This window comes from Myripristis murdjan, chromosome 21 (genome assembly GCF_902150065.1).
Source record: "Myripristis murdjan chromosome 21, fMyrMur1.1, whole genome shotgun sequence".
Taxonomy (NCBI): domain Eukaryota; kingdom Metazoa; phylum Chordata; class Actinopteri; order Holocentriformes; family Holocentridae; genus Myripristis; species Myripristis murdjan.
Genome location: NC_044000.1, coordinates 147365 through 165398, shown reverse-complemented (window position 1 = coordinate 165398; position 18034 = coordinate 147365).

Below are 18034 nucleotides of genomic sequence, written 5' to 3'. Positions count from 1 at the left end.
TCTGACTTTTTTTATTTTTATTTATTGATTTTTAGTAAGAATAGTCTCTCAATTTAATCTAATTAAGGTGCAGCAGTTTGTCAAAATGTTTCTACTGTTGGTGGTTATAACTCCTTTAAGGAATAGTTCACCCAAAAATGAAAATATAGTTATCATCTATTCACCACCTTGCAGGTAAGATGTCAGGGGAAGTTTTCTTTAGCCCTCTAAGCACTGCTGGAGCTCCACCAGGAAACAGACCCTGTATTTTTTACAAACAATGGATGTCTGCGGTAACCACGGGCAAAATCGAATAAAAGTACCTCCAAAAAAGCTTCAAAATCCTCAAAGCTTCTCATCTGCCACAATCCATACGTCAGAAACCCGCAGCATGCAAAATTACATGCAAAAGATGGTATTTTATATATGTTTACAGGCTAAATACGTCTCTATGCTGTTAGCTTTGAGCACCATTTGAATGTTCTCTCTCTGGTCACGTGACAGCTCGTGCACGTGTGAATGCGCCTAAAAACGAACAGCATGTGAATTCACAAAGTAATACAAAACATAAGGCTCAAAAGGATGCACTTTTGATGAGAAAATTCTCTAAAGATATTGGATTAGTGGATGTTTGGCGAGCCTTAAACCCAAGTCAAAGGGACTATACTTATTATTCCTCAGTTACAAGAAATTACTCAAGACTTGATTACTTTTTTATGTTTGCTAAAGACCTATCAATTGTTAAAAGTATCAAAATTGGCCAAATACATTTATCAGATCATGCACCTTTAAAAATGACATTAAAGACTAGTATTGAGAAAGGTACTCATATTTGGAGGTTTAATAATTCTCTCATTTTAGAAAAGGAATTTAAAACTAAGGTAAGAGAAGTGTTACAAGAATATATAAGGTTTAACGACACAGAGGATGTAAATCCATTAATATTATGGGAAGGGGCCAAGGTCGTTTTAAGGGGTGAAATAATAGCCTATGCCGCCTTTAGGAAAAGACAAAAAGAAAATGCAAGAAAATTACTTGAGAAGAAAATTGAGGAATTAGAAAAAGAACACAAAACCTCTGGGGAAACCTCAGTATTGGAGGAACTTAAAGAGACAAAAGCAGTAATGAATGATTTTTTGAATATGGAGGTAGAGAAATCATTGTCTTTTATAAGACAAAGAACATATGATGGAGGCCCCAAAGCAGCAAAAGTTTTGGCCTACAAACTTAAAAAACAGCAAAAGAAGGTATCAGTAATGCAGCTCATTGAAAAAAATGCAGACTGTAGTAATGGGTCGAAATGAGATAGCAAACCAATTTGCAAAATATTATCAGGAATTGTATGACGCTACCCAAAATCTCGTAAATAAGGAGGATGTAATGCAATTTTTTCAAAAGTTGAACTTACCCAAAGTTTCTGAAGAACAAAATATCACCCTTCAATGGCAATAACAGCAGAAGAAATTAATAACCATATTAAAAAACTTAAAGCACATAAGTCGCCTGGAAGCGATGGATATACAAATGAGTTTTTTAAAGAATTTCAGTTTGATCTTGTTCCACTTTTATGTAAAGCCTATAATTGGGCATTGGATAATGAGACATGGGCAGCGACATGGAATTCTGCTATCATAACAGTTTTACATAAGCCAGGTAAAAATCCCGCAGATTGTTCATCTTATAGGCCTATTAGCCTCTTAAATACAGATCATAAATTACTATCTTCAATACTAGCTACCAGATTAGCGAAAATTATACCACAGCTAATAAATCCAGATCAAACTGGCTTTATTAGCAAAAGACAGCTTGTTGACAACGTGAGACGAACATTAAACATCATAGAGACAGTTCAAAAACAAAATCTCCCTGTGGGAATGATTACCTTAGATGCCGAAAAGGCCTTCGATAAGGTCTTATGGCCTTATCTATTTGAAACTTAAAAGAATTTTGGTATACATGACAATTTTATAAGTTGGTTGAAAGCTATGTATAAACAGCCAAATGCTCAAGTCAAAGTTAATGGGGCAATGTCAAATTTATTTAGTATTTCTAAAGGCACCAGACAGGGGGACCCCCTATCCCCGTTGATTTTTGCACTATGCATAGAACCATTGGCAGAACGAATTAGGTTAGAACAGAAAATAAATGGTATAGTTATAGCTGGAGTAAATCATAAATTGCCGATATATGCAGATGATATAATTATCTATTTAGCTAAACCTGAACAATCAATTGAAGCATTAATGAAGGTAATTGAAGCGTTTGGAGCTATTTCAGGCTATGTATTGAATGTTAATAAATCAGAAGTAATGGTTATGGGCTGTACAATCAGTGATGAACTCAAACACAAATATGCATTTCATTGGGATGTGGAAAGGATAAAATATCTTGGAATTAACATAACAAAGAATTTGGACAACTTGTATTCAAAGAACTTTGATGAATTAACGTGTCAAATCAAATTGGATTTAAATAGATGGTCTATAATCCCATTTTCCGTAAGAGAGAGAGTTAAAATCATACAGATGAATATATTACCAAGATTTTTATTTCTTTTCAAAGCACTACCCATATATATTGTTTCCAACACATTCAAACAGTGGGATTCTATTATAATGAATTTCATTTGGAACGGCAGGAAACCAAGAATAAAAATGAAATACCTCAAACTGCCAAAAGAAATGGGTGGTCTAGATTTACCCAACTTGCAAGCTTACTACCAAGCAGTACAAGTAAGAAACGTTAAAATATGGATGCTAGAAAGCCCACATATAAAGTGGAGAGAAATGGAAGTAAATTGTGGCGACATACCATTAACTGCTCTCCCCTTTTCTAATTATAAAAAGTCATACATTGAGACTTTAGATAACAGATGGGTAGTGGCCACACTTAAGGTCTGGAGAGAAGTCTGTCACAATTTAAAACTAAATGAAGATTTAATTTTCTTAAAAGCAATGGGGACTGACCCAGACTTTCCTCCTAACAAAACAGATCGGACTTTCAGTCTGTGGGCCTCAAAAGGTTTTTGTATATTTGGACAAATGTTTAATGACGAAGTAATGAAATCTTTTGAACAGGTATCTCTGCAATATGGTTTACCTAAATCTCATTTATTTAGATTTTTCCAAGTGAGATCTTATCTTCTTGATGCTTTAAAGAAGAAATCAAACCAACAGGTAAACCCTTTGATTAAATACATGCTTAAAATATATGATGGTGGAGCTGAAACAAAATTTCTAAGTAAGATAGTTAGAATAATACAAGCTGACCACAAAGATAAACAAATGGATTTTTATGTTAAAAATAGATGGGAGAATGAACTTCTTTGCAATATTTCATCTGTAGATTGGGAACAAATGTGTAATAACATACACGAAACAACTAATTCAAATTATTGGAAGGAGTTTGCATGGAAAATTTTAATTAGATTCTTTAGGACACCCCAAGTCCAATGTAAGTATAAATGTAATCTAACTTCAAATTGTTGGAGAAAATGCGGGGAACAAATAGCACACCACAGTCATATATTTTGGTCATGTAATGTCATAAGTGAATTCTGGAAAAATTCTGTCAGAGAGATGGAGAATATTTTTGGTGTTTCATTTAGTAAGAATCCTTTGGTGCTATTACTTGGAAAAACACCAGAGGAAATTAGGAGGAAGGATACTCACTTGTTTTTAGTTTTAAGAGTAGCTTTAATTAAACAAATTACAAGAAACTGGTTAAAGGATGATAATTTAATTAATTCTAAGTGGAAGGATCTGGTAAATGAGATTTATGGAATGGAGAAAATAACAATGAGAATTAGAAACCAAGTCTATATATTTGAAGAAAGATGGGAAAAATGGGTGAAGTATACAACAAACAATACTCGTAATGATCTATAATATGAAAGTTGTGTACTTATTTTGTCTCCGAATGGGTCTACATCTTGGGCCATGTCGTGTATATCAGGGAAATGTATCCTCCGAAGGGAATGAAATCATATCGATATTTGTGTAATTAATTGATATGTGTATGTGTGTATGTGTATATATATATATACATATATGTGTGTGTATGTAGGTATGTATATGTATGTGTATGTATGTATGTATGTGAGTGTGTGGATGTACAGTACAGGCCAAAAGTTTGGACACACCTTCTCATTCAATGCGTTTTCTTTATTTTCATGACTATTTACATTGTAGATTCTCACCGAAGGAATCAAAACTATGAATGAACACATGTGGAGTTATGTACTTAACAAAAAAAGGTGAAATAACTGAAAACATGTTTTATATTCTAGTTTCTTCAAAATAGCCACCCTTTGCTCTGATTACTGCTTTGCACACTCTTGGCATTCTCCCGATGAGCTTCAAGAGGTAGTCACCTGAAATGGTTTTCACTTCACAGGTGTGCCTTATCAGGGTTAATTAGTGGAATTTCTTGCTTTATCAATTGGGTTCGGACCATCAGTTGTGTTGTGCAGAAGTCAGGTTACTACACAGCCGACAGCCCTATTGGACAACTGTTAAAATTCATATTATGGCAAGAACCAATCAGCTAACTAAAGAAAAACAAGTGGCCATCATTACTTTAAGAAATGAAGGTCAGTCAGTCCGGAAAATTGCAAAAACTTTAAATGTGTCCCAAAGTGGCAAAAACCATCAAGCACTGTATATCCATTTAAAATTGTTTTAACATCTGAAAAAAAAACATCATTCCGAATGCAGGGCATGCCGTGGTGAAAAAACAATGAATTACATGTAGTGGAAACCCTGTAACTATCACGGCACATTGAGGTCTGACAATGAACGTGTGTCACATGTTGGGATAATCTGTATTTATATCTGAGTCACCTTCAAATCAAGAGAAGTTACAACATTATCAAGGGAACCCATAGAAGGATGCAATACTTGGATAGCAAGCATTTCCCAGCTAACTGGCTCTTGTCATGCTTCCTGAGCAATGTACACATGTCAAACAAGTTACCAATACCAACACCTGACACTGAAACAAATGTTTGGTCGTACAGAAAGCTCCTGGAGGCCATGGCCTGGACAGGCTAACGTTATGCCTCTTTGGTTCATTAGCTAGCTAACTAACGCTAACGTTAGCTCGCTAACGCTAACAGTCGTAGCGGTATTATAAACATATTAGCAGGCAAAAAATGCTGGATAACTTACCTTACATTGCCTTTCTTCAAAAGAATAAACAAGACGACGCAAACGTCAAGTCAGCAGGCTGCCCTCAGTGCCCCTAAGTAAGTATTTTGCATTTTTCACTATGCAAGTGCAGGGTTGCCAACTCTCACGCATTGGCCGTGACAGTCACGCATTCAGCCTCAATCTCACGCTCTCACACTCGAGAGAAATCTCACGCCAAATCTGACTTGTTTTCTATTGTAAATTTTTCCACTCCATCCGGTCAGGTGTGCTGGATCTGGTTGATTATTATTATTAGTTGATTATTGATTGTGCAATACCGCGACTTGCAGTTAATCGCGCTGCGCGCATTAAACTATTTTGCGGAAGCAGGAGGACGGCATGATTTACGTTGTATCCACGTTCGCACGCTGCGTGCACGACTGTGCATGTGCTCGTGCATGAGCGCCCGTACCATGAGCGCCCGTACCGTACTGGAGCACACCCCCTCCAACCGTGGTTAAGTTGATTTAATTAAACAGTCAAACGTTACTTTGGTGGTCCATAGATTAATTTTTATCATGTGGATTGAAGTTTGCCTAGCCCATATAAATGCTCGGGAAATCGGGAAAAATAAGAGGTGTAGGCTATTAATTCAGTCATAGGACTGTATGCAGTCCTATTGTTAAGGTATGCATATGAAGTCCTTTGAATCATCCTCAATTTAGAAAGGTTTTTCACTTTTTAATGGTGGGTAGCATCAAATGTGCGCACTAACATGCCCACACACAGACACACATATTCCTGTTTTTATATCCTTGTGAGGACATTTATTGATATAATGCACACTCTACACACTCTTAGACACACACACACACACACACACAATATAACTGAGTGCAGTTCACTTTGTTCATTGATCACTGTTGATACTTTTTAGTGACACAGACACACACACCACCACGCAGATTCCACACACATACACTACATAGTAACAGCCCCCCGACAACGGCCCCTGAGGCACACTCAAAATTTCTGCGCGGGAATTTTCTAGTTTTACTTTATTCTTCTGTATAAATTTCGGTTCACTACTCCTCCCACCAGGGGCGAAAATCCCATTTCATTATTGGGGAGGACAATAAACAGCAAAATTTCTGAGAGTAATTGTTGGGGGGAACATGAAAAAATTGCTGTCTGGCACAACTGTACCTCTCTCTTTCTCTCTTACGCTCCTTTGAAATTTGCCGTACAGTGTTGAGCGCTCAGCATGTTCATATGTTTTAAATAATGCTATTAAAAGCAATAATCCTCTAACCAAATTTCTTTGCTTACTGTTCTATTTCCACTACAGTCCATCAAAGTAGCTTTACAAGAACTAGAAACTCAAAATAAGCTCTAAAACTAGAGGAAATGGAAATCGCTTTTCATATTAAAACCTTGTGCTTGTGGTGTGATAAATGACTCGCTGGCTTTCACTTGAGGAGGTTTTCTTGCTAGTTATTACTAGGCTGCTGCCTCTCGGGCTGACGGACTGACTGAAAGTTACCAAGCTGCCGCTCTGCCGGTAGCAGGATGCGGACCAAACCACTTGGAGGCAAAAAACACACTATTTTACGTTTATAATTAGCACCGCTTGCATTGTGCTTTCATTGAATATTACTATATTATTCAAAATGATTTATTAGTATTAACAATGATTTTTTTTTTTCTTGGGGGGGGGGGGGGGGGGGGGCAACTTTATGGATGGAGGGGTCTTGTCCCCCACGAGCCCCCCCAGGATTTCCACCTATGCCTCCCACAGTTTTCGTGTTAGACTCATACACTAAACATGAAAAATGTGTGGCCCGATGGGGAGAAGTGTGCTATGACTTTTCTAAACAATCCAACTTTCCAATTTTATTGGAAATCCACTTAAAGCGAATTTTTTCCCATCTGCGCAACATGGGTGAATTTTTGCTAGGCTATCGCAACCTCACCGTTCCCTCGAAAGTTCCCTCGAAAACCCCATTTCAACATGTGCAATCGTAAAAACTGCATATCGTAAAAATAGTGTGTTTCATCCATGCTCTACATGTAAATATATTTGGCAATCAGATTGAGCCTTACTGCATTAGATGCCCACCCCCAAGTAACTGCTTGTGGTTGAGGTCGCAAACTGCGTGGAGAGAAGAGGGCATCGTGTTGGCGGAAGCGACAGAGACATGCGAGGAAAATGTGGGCGAAGAAGAACTCGTGCCTAAAAGACACAGCACGTCTGCTATTTGGAAATAGCAGACGGTTTCAACAAATATGACACATTACAAACCCAGGTTCTCTGTAAGTTATGCCAAACAGTTGTAGCATCCAGCAGGGGAAATACGACTAATCTCCACAGCCACCTACAATACAACCACAAAGATCTGTACAAAGCTCTCCACGAAGCTAGCGTTAGCAAAAGCAAAACTACAGACTTAAAGTCACGTAGCAGCAAAGCAGTCCAGCAGGCATCCATTCCCCAGAGTTTTGCAAGTGTAACTTCCTATGAAAAAACATCAAAGCACCACAAAGAAATAACGGAGACCATCTCACGTTATTTGGCTAAGGACATGATGCCTATAAATACAGTGAGAAGAGAGGGCTTTGTGAGTCTGATAAATAAACTGGACCGCAGATACCAGATTCCCTCACGGAATTATTTTTCCTGTGTCGCCATCCCACAGATGTACGACACCTGTCGGCAGACGGTTCATTCCGAACTGAGTCAAGTTGAGCATTATGCAGGTACTACAGACCTTTGGTCTAGTCGCACCACAGAGCCCTACCTGAATTTCACTGTGCATTTCCTCACTGACGACCTTGAATTGAAAACACGATGTCTAGAGATAGTGTATTTTCCAGACTCATGCACTGTTATCTCTTGGATCCAAGAGCTATGTCTTGGACATAACTCTTGGATTACGTGAAGTGTTGGCCAGCTGGGATTTGCATGAAGACCGGCAAGTGTGCATCACAACAGATAACGGCGCCAACGTTGTGAAAGCCACAGAACTCAACAATTGGGTCAGACTTCAGTGTTTTGGCCACAGACTGTATCTGGCCATCGGTAAGTGTTTAAATGACTAAGAGAATAAACTGATCTGCTTGTCACTGTAAACGGTAGTCTTAATTGTAATCTTCTTATTTTGTAATACATCTAATTATTCGTTCACTAGATGAAGAAAATGAAGTAATTATTGTATTAAAGTGATAGTGTGTAGCATAAAGAATAAAGTGAGACATGAAAAACAAATTGCAGACTTTGTATTGCATAGTATGTTGCTTTGTAACCTATTGATTTTTATTAGCTCATGACATGCACACACAAGTTAGGCTGCTACAGGGTAGGTGATTGTTGTCAGTGTAAAATGTTGTAGTATCTTTAATTATTGTAGTTACAAAACTATGGTGTATATTGCAGTCATTTTTGCCAGTAGGTTTTAAATCATAAACGTTTGTCTTGTGTTCTCCCCACCCCCCAGAAAATGCTGTTAAATCTGATGACCGCATTAGTCGAGCTGCTGGGCTCTGCAAAAAATTGATGGGACACTTTTCCCATAGCTGGAAAGAGAAAGTGACACTGAAAAAGGCACAGCGGGAGCACAACAAGTGGGGGTTCAGGCAAAAGATGATCGAGAGAGCCCTGGAGCAGCAGCGGGCCGTATCTGATGTCCTCTCAGCAGACAGAAAATCAAGGCATTTCGTTCCCACCTGGCAGGACCTGGATATACTTGAGTCTGTAAACCAGGCACTACAGCCTCTGCAAGAATTTAGAGATGCTCTTTCAGGTGAGAGTTATGTCAGTGTTTCATGTGTGAAACCAGTCCTTCATCTGATGAAGACATCAGTCCTTGCAGAGAGGGAAGAGGACAGTGGTTTAACAAAGTCCATTAAGATGAAAATTCTGGACTACATGAACACCAAGTATGACAACCCAGAAACCCAGGAACTTCTGGATATGTCGTGCTTCATCGATCCCAGATTCAAAGCCAGCTACATCAGCGCTGAAAAGGTCTCAGACAGCAATTTCGATGAATCTAACCCACCACTAGGTGGGTTAGATTCATCGAAATTGCGATGCATCGCAATGTTTTCTTGCATCGATTTGCATCGATTTTTTCACGTCGATTCTTTTCCACCAAGCCCGGAAAAAAAACGGGTACCCGGAACAAAAAGTAGGTAACGCGTGCGCCACCCGGACAGTTTAGCAGGTGGGACCATAGCAAACGGAAAGCCGTTGTAAAATAAATGTAACTCACGGCTTCAAGGGACTTGCTTTTATAAAACGGTTACCCTACATATAGCCCATAAAATAAACACACAAGAAAAAAATCAATAATTTATTGGTAAAAATGCAACAATAAAATTGAGAACTATTCATTCTTCCACCAAGCAAGATAGAGTGGACAGAATGAACAGAGCGCAGACGGTAAGATTGCTTTTTCATCTAGCGCCATCATCATGTCACATCAGGCTATTCGGGCTCGTTAATGTTGAATTGGATATTTCCATTAATAGTGCAATTGTTAAAATAGTGTTCAATTATGTTTGGACTCCTCTTTGCAGGGACGGTGGCGTGCGTTTCGCGACAGGTGTGTTTTTGCACAGACGTAGGCTATGCCTAACGTCGGCTGTAACAATAATAATAAAAGTATACTGATAATTTACCATACATCGGCGCTGTCACACTGTGTCCGCTTTGGGTGGAGATAAAAGGCAGGTGGATCAGGAGGCAGCAGGGAGAGGTAGGCTATTTCTCCAGGGAGGCCACCGAACACAGTGGGTTACCCGGCTGCTCAAATATGAATCCCCTCAAGCTTTCTATGTTTTTTTCGGCAGCATCTTTGTGATTTTTTGTGCATTCGTTGAAAGACACGGTGACATATTTTAGGTAATTTCATCGTGGCGAACACTGAAGGAGTCGGGCTTTAATTTGCGGTTGCCCTCGTTCGCCCTGCGTCCCATGAAGCTGTACGTCAAACCAGGCTTTACAGACAAGCCCCCTCCTGATCCGCCGGGCCTTTTATCTCCACCCACGAAACGAACGCCACCGTCAAGTACTTTCGCAACACGATAAATTATAAACTATAATACATACATACATACATACATAAAAGTCAATGGTGTACTGTACTGCCTGTGTACCAAATTTTTTAATTACTTTGTTATGATGGAACTGGCTCATGCAATTCTTTCACTCCCAGATTACATAGTCAAAATATTTTGTGTCTTTGTGTCACGCCGGGTGGTAGGTTAGGACCCAAATGCAGGAGGCACAAGGCACGAAGTTCAGGATGCAACAAAATATTTTAATCAGCTCACAGGGAACGCAGGGAACACATGACAGCTAAGACAATAACTGGACAAGGAACAGAACTCAAAACAGGACTTAAATACACAAGAACTAAATAGCTAACAAGACACACCTGGGAAAGGGGCTGGAGCACAAGACAGGAGAACACAGAGGATAGGCTGAGGGAAACACTGGGAGGGATCAGAACAATAAGGAATAATTGACAGACACAGGACAGGTGTGGCACTGGGAGGGGCAAACAAGACTAACCAGACACAGGTGAAAATACTAATGGGAAACAGGACAAGAGACCACAGGAAAACAGAAAAACAAGTGTTCAACCAAAGTACAAAAACACAGAAAACACCAAACCATGACAGTACCCCCCCTCAAGGGACGGCTCCTGACGTCCCAAAAACAGTCTCTGGGGCACGGGGATGGATGGCCGTCCTAAGACGGGGGGAGGAGGAGGCCGAAAGACAGAGCTCAGAGCCAGAGTCTGGTGGAAGGCCAGAGGGCAGATGACCAAGGATCAGGCGGTGCTCGGGTGGACGGCCAGGGCGCAGGAAACCAGGGAAGGCCTGGCGCTCGGGTGGACGGCCAGGGCGCAGGAATCCAAGGACGGGGCGGTGCTCAGGCGGATGGCCAGGGCGCTGGGAACCAGGGACAGAGCAGCGCTCGGGTGGACGGCCAGGGCGCTGGGAACTAGGGATAGAGCAGCGCTCGGGCGGACGGCCAGGGCGCTGGGAACCAGGGACATGGCGGCGCTCGGGCGGACGGCCAGGGCGCTGGGAACCAGGGACGTGGCGGCGCTCGGGCGGACGGCCAGGGCGCTGGGAACCAGGGACGTGGCGGCGCTCGGGCGGACGGCCAGGGCACTCGCAGCCAAGGCGGAACCTCCGTGGATGGCAGCCGTGTGGGTGGCACCACACTGCAGGCCGGCCCCAACGTCCTGCAGCGCGGACTCTGGGACGCTGGGTAGCAGCAGCGTAGACTCGGGACCGCTGGGCAGCGGCAGCATGGACTCGGGACTGCCGGGCAGCGGCAGCGTGGACTGAGGGCTGCCTGACCGCTGATGAGCTGGTGGGACCAGTGACGCAGGACACCGAGGAAGCAGCAGCACAGCCCTGGGAGGTTGGGATGAGTGCTGCACGGGTCCTGGGGGCTGGGACCGGGGTTGTCACAAGGGCAGTGGGAACTGAGCCTGGGGCAGCTAGTCGGGCTTGGGGGACTGGGACAGGGACTAGGACAGCCAGTCGGGCTCGAGGAACTGGGACTGGGACCGGGGCAGCCAGTCGGGCTCGGGGAACTGGGATCGGGGCAGCCAGTCGAGCTCGGGGAACTGGGACCGGGACCGGGGCAGCCAGTCGGGCTCGGGGAACTGGGACCGGGACCGGGGCAGCCAGTCGGGCTCGGGGAACTGGGACAGGGACTGGGGCCGGGTCAGCCAGTCGGGCTCGGGGAACTGGGACAGGGACTGGGGCCGGGTCAGCCAGTCGAACTCGGGGAACTGGGACAGGGACTGGGACCGGGTCAGCCAGTCGAACTCGGGGAACTGGGACAGGGACTGGGACCGGGTCAGTCAGTCGAACTCGGGGAACTGGGACAGGGACTGGGACCGGGTCAGCCAGTCGAGCACAGGGAGCTGGGCTTGCTAGGCTGCTGAGGCTAGTAGCTGGGCTTGCTAGGCTGCTGAGGCTAGTAGCTGGGCTTGCTAGGCTGCTGAGGCTCGGGGCTTGACTTACTGGGCTGCTGGGGCTCGGGGCTTGACTTACTGGGCTGCTGGGGCTCGGGGCTTGACTTACTGGGCTGCTGGGGCTCGTAGCTGAGCTTCTGGGGCTCGTGGCCTGACCCACTGGGCTGCTGGAGCTCGTAGCTGAGCCCGCCAGGCTGCTGAGGCTGGTGGCTGGGTTGCGGCTAGCCTGCAAGTGGCTTACACACTTGAAGCTAGCACGCTGTTGACCAGCAAGCCGGCGCCTGGCCAGCTGGTGGCTACGAGGACCTCCAAATGCCAGTCGGGTTCCCAGAAATGGGTTCTGGGATGGAGCAGCAGGACAAACAACAGGAAGCAGCTGTGGCAGATGAGACTGGGGTGCAGGTTGGGAGGAAACTGGAGTGTCCAATGAGGTGTTCAGTAGGTAATTGTTAAGTCTGTTACGGACAACATCCAAACGGGGGACAAAGTGACTCACCCAAGGCCTCTCCTTAAACCACCGCTGTTGGACAAATATTTCTTTCAGGAGATGAGCCTCCTGATGGGACGGAGCCATCATGAGGTTCTCCACAGTCCGTTCAAAATGAAAAACCTTTTCTTTAAAAAGGCGTTGCTCCGCTGGGTCCATGTTGTGGTCCAGTTATTCTGTCACGCCGGGTGGTAGGTTAGGACCCAAATGCAGGAGGCACAAGGCACGAAGTTCAGGATGCAACAAAATATTTTAATCAGCTCACAGGGAACGCAGGGAACACATGACAGCTAAGACAATAACTGGACAAGGAACAGAACTCAAAACAGGACTTAAATACACAAGAACTAAATAGCTAACAAGACACACCTGGGAAAGGGGCTGGAGCACAAGACAGGAGAACACAGAGGATAGGCTGAGGGAAACACTGGGAGGGATCAGAACAATAAGGAATAATTGACAGACACAGGACAGGTGTGGCACTGGGAGGGGCAAACAAGACTAACCAGACACAGGTGAAAATACTAATGGGAAACAGGACAAGAGACCACAGGAAAACAGAAAAACAAGTGTTCAACCAAAGTACAAAAACACAGAAAACACCAAACCATGACACTTTGAAAAATAATTCCTAGTCAAATGTTCAAAAAATCTTTATTTTGAGAGTGACATGAGTTAATTTATGGGCTATTTATTTCCAAAGCTAGCCACAGATTAACACAAAATCAGTCTTGCATGGAAAATAGCTGTAAAAATCGCAATAATCGAAGAATCGTGGCACCAATAATCGCATCGAATCGACAAACACTGTAATCGCTATAATCAAAAAATCGAAGCTGCCATAATCAAAATCGCATCGAATCGTGAGGTACCTGCGATCGAGCACCCCTAATCAAGACCAGGGTGATGTCAGAAATGGAAGCAAAAGCACTTAAGGTAATAATGTTATAATGTTTATTTGACACAAGCCTGATAGAATATTCATATAATATATAATAATTTTGCATGATCTTGAATGGAACATGACATATAACTGAATATTAGTGCAAAATGAATAAATGTTTTCCCACTGTATTTTTCTCTCTGTTCTAGGAGAGGAACCCCACTGACCCAGAGGCCCAGAACATGGATCCAACCAGTGCCACTGTGAAGAAGGCAAAAAAAAATCCCTGGGCAGTTTCTTCAAGAATGCCCTTGCCCCAGTCCCTTCTTCATCTTCTGTGCAACCGGCACAAACTGTGAAAGCTGAACTCAACAGCTACTTGCTGTCCCCCACCATAGACAGTGAAGCAGACCTTCTGGCTTGGTGGAAACTCCATCAGGTCAGCTACCCACATCTGAGTAAACTTGCCAGGAAGTATCTCTGTATACCTGCAACTAGTTCACCCTCAAAGAGACTTTTTAGCACATCAGGAAATGTTGTAACATGCCAACGCACATGCTTAATACCTAGCAAAGTAAACATGCTGGTTTTCCTAGCGAAGAACTTGCCATAAGAAAACATGTTCACACAAGTGTCCACACACAGAGACACACACACACTTACATGAATACACACACAGACACACAGTACATTACATTACATATTGCCCTACAGTGACTGTTCTCCAGCGCAAGTTGAGTTTAACTGGCATTGTTATAGATTGTTCCTTTTGCTAGTTTTTTGGCAAAGAACTTACTATGAAGGTTTATCATTATTTTTGTTTTTGTTTCTTGTTTATTTTATAATTTATCATATCATTTGGTGGTTTACTCAACCCCCCACCCCATACCCCAATGACTTGTTGGCATAGAAAAGGTGAAACATTTGCTATGCGAGACACTGCAGGTGGATTTAAATTCTTTTGTTCACTATCTGTTTATTTAAGATTTAAAATTATTTAACTTATTTTACGTACTTATTTTTTATTTCAACAATCCAGGTAGTGGGGCATGTTTCTGCTATCCATGTTTCTGAGTAGCATAAATGTTTTATAGGAGGCATTAAAATGCTCTGTGATCGAGAAATTGTGTTGCTGTGCACCTAAGTTGGTTCAATGTCAATAGAGCAGCTGCAGCCAGGTGCAGTTCTTTCAATAAAAACATCTTGTTGGAATGGAAACATTGGATTTCGTTTTTTGTTTTTTTGTTTTTTCAGTGTCTGCATAGGCTATTCATTGTCTGTGTGGAGTCTATGTTACCAGCAAATCCAAAGCAGAAAGACATTAACACTATATACTTAAGTATTTGTTTATTTATCGCAAGTCATATTGTCATCGCAACACTCAACAGCATTATCACATATCGCATGTTTTCCTAATATTGTGCAGCCCTAGTATCTGGTAACTTATATTATGCTTAAAATTTCAGATTCAGTGAACAGTAGGCCCGTTTCTACCAAAAGGTTCCTCGTAGTATTTGGGGGGCAGGAGCTACTACAGGAACGTCCTCTCGCTCGTCCTTCTCAACTGCCGTGTCTCCACTGAGAGGGCCGAGTAGGAGGAAGGTTCCTGTAAAGTTACCAGGCGGTTGCGCGACCATGACCTGGGCATCAAAATGCGTGTTGTTAAAAAAGCCTGTTGTTAGCGTTAGCTAATGTTCCCTAAAGCTAACGTTAGCGTCCCTAAAAATGCCGGCTAAAAAGTGTGTTGTTAGCGTTAGCTAACGTTAGCTAGCACGAAAGTTCAGGAACTCTCTCCTTAGGGGTAGTTCCTGTGGTGGAGACACGCGACAACAGCCCAGTTCCTGCGGTGGAAACGGGCCTAAGAACAAACCTTTTTCCCTCACCATTTTTTTCCTCTTCCAATCTTCTCTTTTTTCGCCCTTGAGCGCCACTCCTACATTTCCGTTTAGGACCCATGTTGCAGCTGTAATCAAGGTGTTATACAAGTGCCGTGACCCCTTTAAGGGATAGTACAGTGCGCTATATGGTGCGCAGTGGCTGAGCAGGTGGGAGTGTGTGTGTTGGTAAAGCTGGCGACCGGGGCCAAGCGTGTTGTAAAGGTAGCTGCAAACGAGAAGAAATAAGGTGTGTGCCCTTAGAGCTTTTGTCAGAAAAATAAATGCGGGAACTCCTCAAGACTCAAGCCCGATTTGTGTGTGTTACTTGGCCATTCAGCCATAAAGAAAGGGGGGTCAGTCCTACCAACTTCGGCCCTGGAGCAGAAAATAAGTCTCCCTGGTGCGTTCCAATTACGGTCTGAGTGCGGAAGCAAGAAAGGTTAACAAAGGTTTAATTAGCAGCATTTAACTGACACAACACAGACTATTTGTGAAAGTCCGTGTTTGTTATACAGTCTATGGTAAGAGTAGAAACACAGAGTCACAGTTAGTGTGTGGCCCCTCTGGTGGTTGTGGCCCTAAGCAACTGCATAGCCCGTTTATGCCACGGGCTGGCTCTGAGCGTGGCCCCCAGCCCAGTCGGGCTTGGACGACTAATAATTACCCCTTTTCCTTATGTGATACTCTTTGAGTCATTTTTGTGATTTGTTCATATTTTGTTTAGAACTGTTTTTGAGAGCAATTTTGTGAACACAATACACATGAATGGGTAGGAGAAACACAGAAGAACTGTGTCAGAATATTGACTTATATAGAGCTCCACAACATGTACAGGCAAACTTAACTTCAACTCTGTTGCTCTTTAAAATCTACCCTGAACAGTTTGTCTATTTTGGGCTGAAATTTCAAAGAATCCACAGCATCTCTTTAAGCTCAATTATGTAGAAATGGTTGCATTACAAAAATACTACTACTACTACTACTACTAATAATAATAATAATAATAATAATAGAAGGTTGGAGGATTCTGCCACTGTTTCTGGTAGGTCAGATGAGTGGTTTAAATTTCTGTATCTTTTTTCAAAATTTACAGATCTTCCTTAAATCATTATTCTTTAAGACTATAACACACATGGGCAAAATAACGTCCAAGGCTGGATCCAGTCTGTAAGACAGTTTGATCTGGCTCTTAGATGTAAATCATGATTTATAGTTGAATCCAATCCCCTTGCTGAATGTATGTTTGTTTGGGAAAACAAATTCTCCTGTTTATTTCACAAAGGTGCTGTGCACCAACAATCCTGAGGATATGAGTTGGGTTGAGCTTGTAGCAACTCCTGTACACGCTGTGTGGGCAGTACACAACTGAAATGCTACCATCAAGTTTCATGCTGGCTAACAAAATCACGGAAATGCAGTGACGCTGTGTGGGAAACTACTGGCACCATGCGGTTTTCACAGAATTTTGGTTATTTAGTTAAAACTGAGCTGATGAACATTTGTGTGCCATACAGAGGATTTCCACTTCAAAAACTATACTTTAATAAACTGAGTGGGAAGACAACTCAACTATACCAGAGCTGCCAACTCTCACGCATTGGCCGTGAGACTCACGCATTTGATTGGCTTCACACGCTCTCACGCCACACCTCCGATTTCTCACGCTGAAGTGCTCATCAAGAGCCTTTTTTCTTGACTAAAAACGGTTCTGTTTATCTGTGATCTATCTGTTGAGCCTGAGAAAAGCCACTTGTGATCGATAAGTTATGCCTACAGAGCAGAGGCAGCGGCGGCTGGGCCACTTTTACAAGAGGCCCAGCCAATCAGAAGAATCTTTTCGATCGATCAGGGACTTCCACCTCACCCCACCAGCATATTATCCAATGAAATGAATGAGTTAGAGGCTACTCACATTACAAAGTTTGTACCACGCCCAAGCGTTCATGCACGAGCACATGCATGGTCACGCACGCAGCGCGAACGTGGATACGGTGTAAATCATGCAACTTTCCTCCTTCCTCCGCAAAATCGTATAATGCGCACAGTGCGATTACTGGCAAATCGCCGCGTTGTGCAATCAATAATCAACCATGTTGTCTATGTTGTTGTCAGTTGTGCTGCTGCAACCGCATATAAACAAAAAGTCGGTTTATAATGAAAGTACGGCAGTCTGTGTGCGCGGCGTACCTGTCAGATCCGGCAGACCTGGTGGCCACGGCACCGCACAGTGCGCCACCCGGTCAGGTCAGGCCCCCCCCCCACCCCACCAAACAAATCTCACTCCAAGGTTTTTGGAAAAGTTGGCAGCTCTGCTACACCCACTGAGATGTTACATCACACACTGGTGATAAGTTCTGAATATATGAAATGGCAATAATTAATCAACCTATTAAAAAGGAGTTTGAAAAGGAAAAGTGATATAAATGAATATGTTTATAAATATAATGCATTAGTATAGAAACTTGATTACAATCAATTTTAAACTTTGAATGTGGCCCCTCACCTGGTCATAACATACCTTTTATTTGGGCACACAAGTCTAACTGTATGGACACCCACAAAAATCTAGGTCGCATTGTGTCTTGTAGCTTCCAATTTTTCAGCACAACAATGGTATTCACACAACTTGGCACAGCTGCTTCTTTGTTTTAACTGCCAGAATCAAAACATGAAAAAAT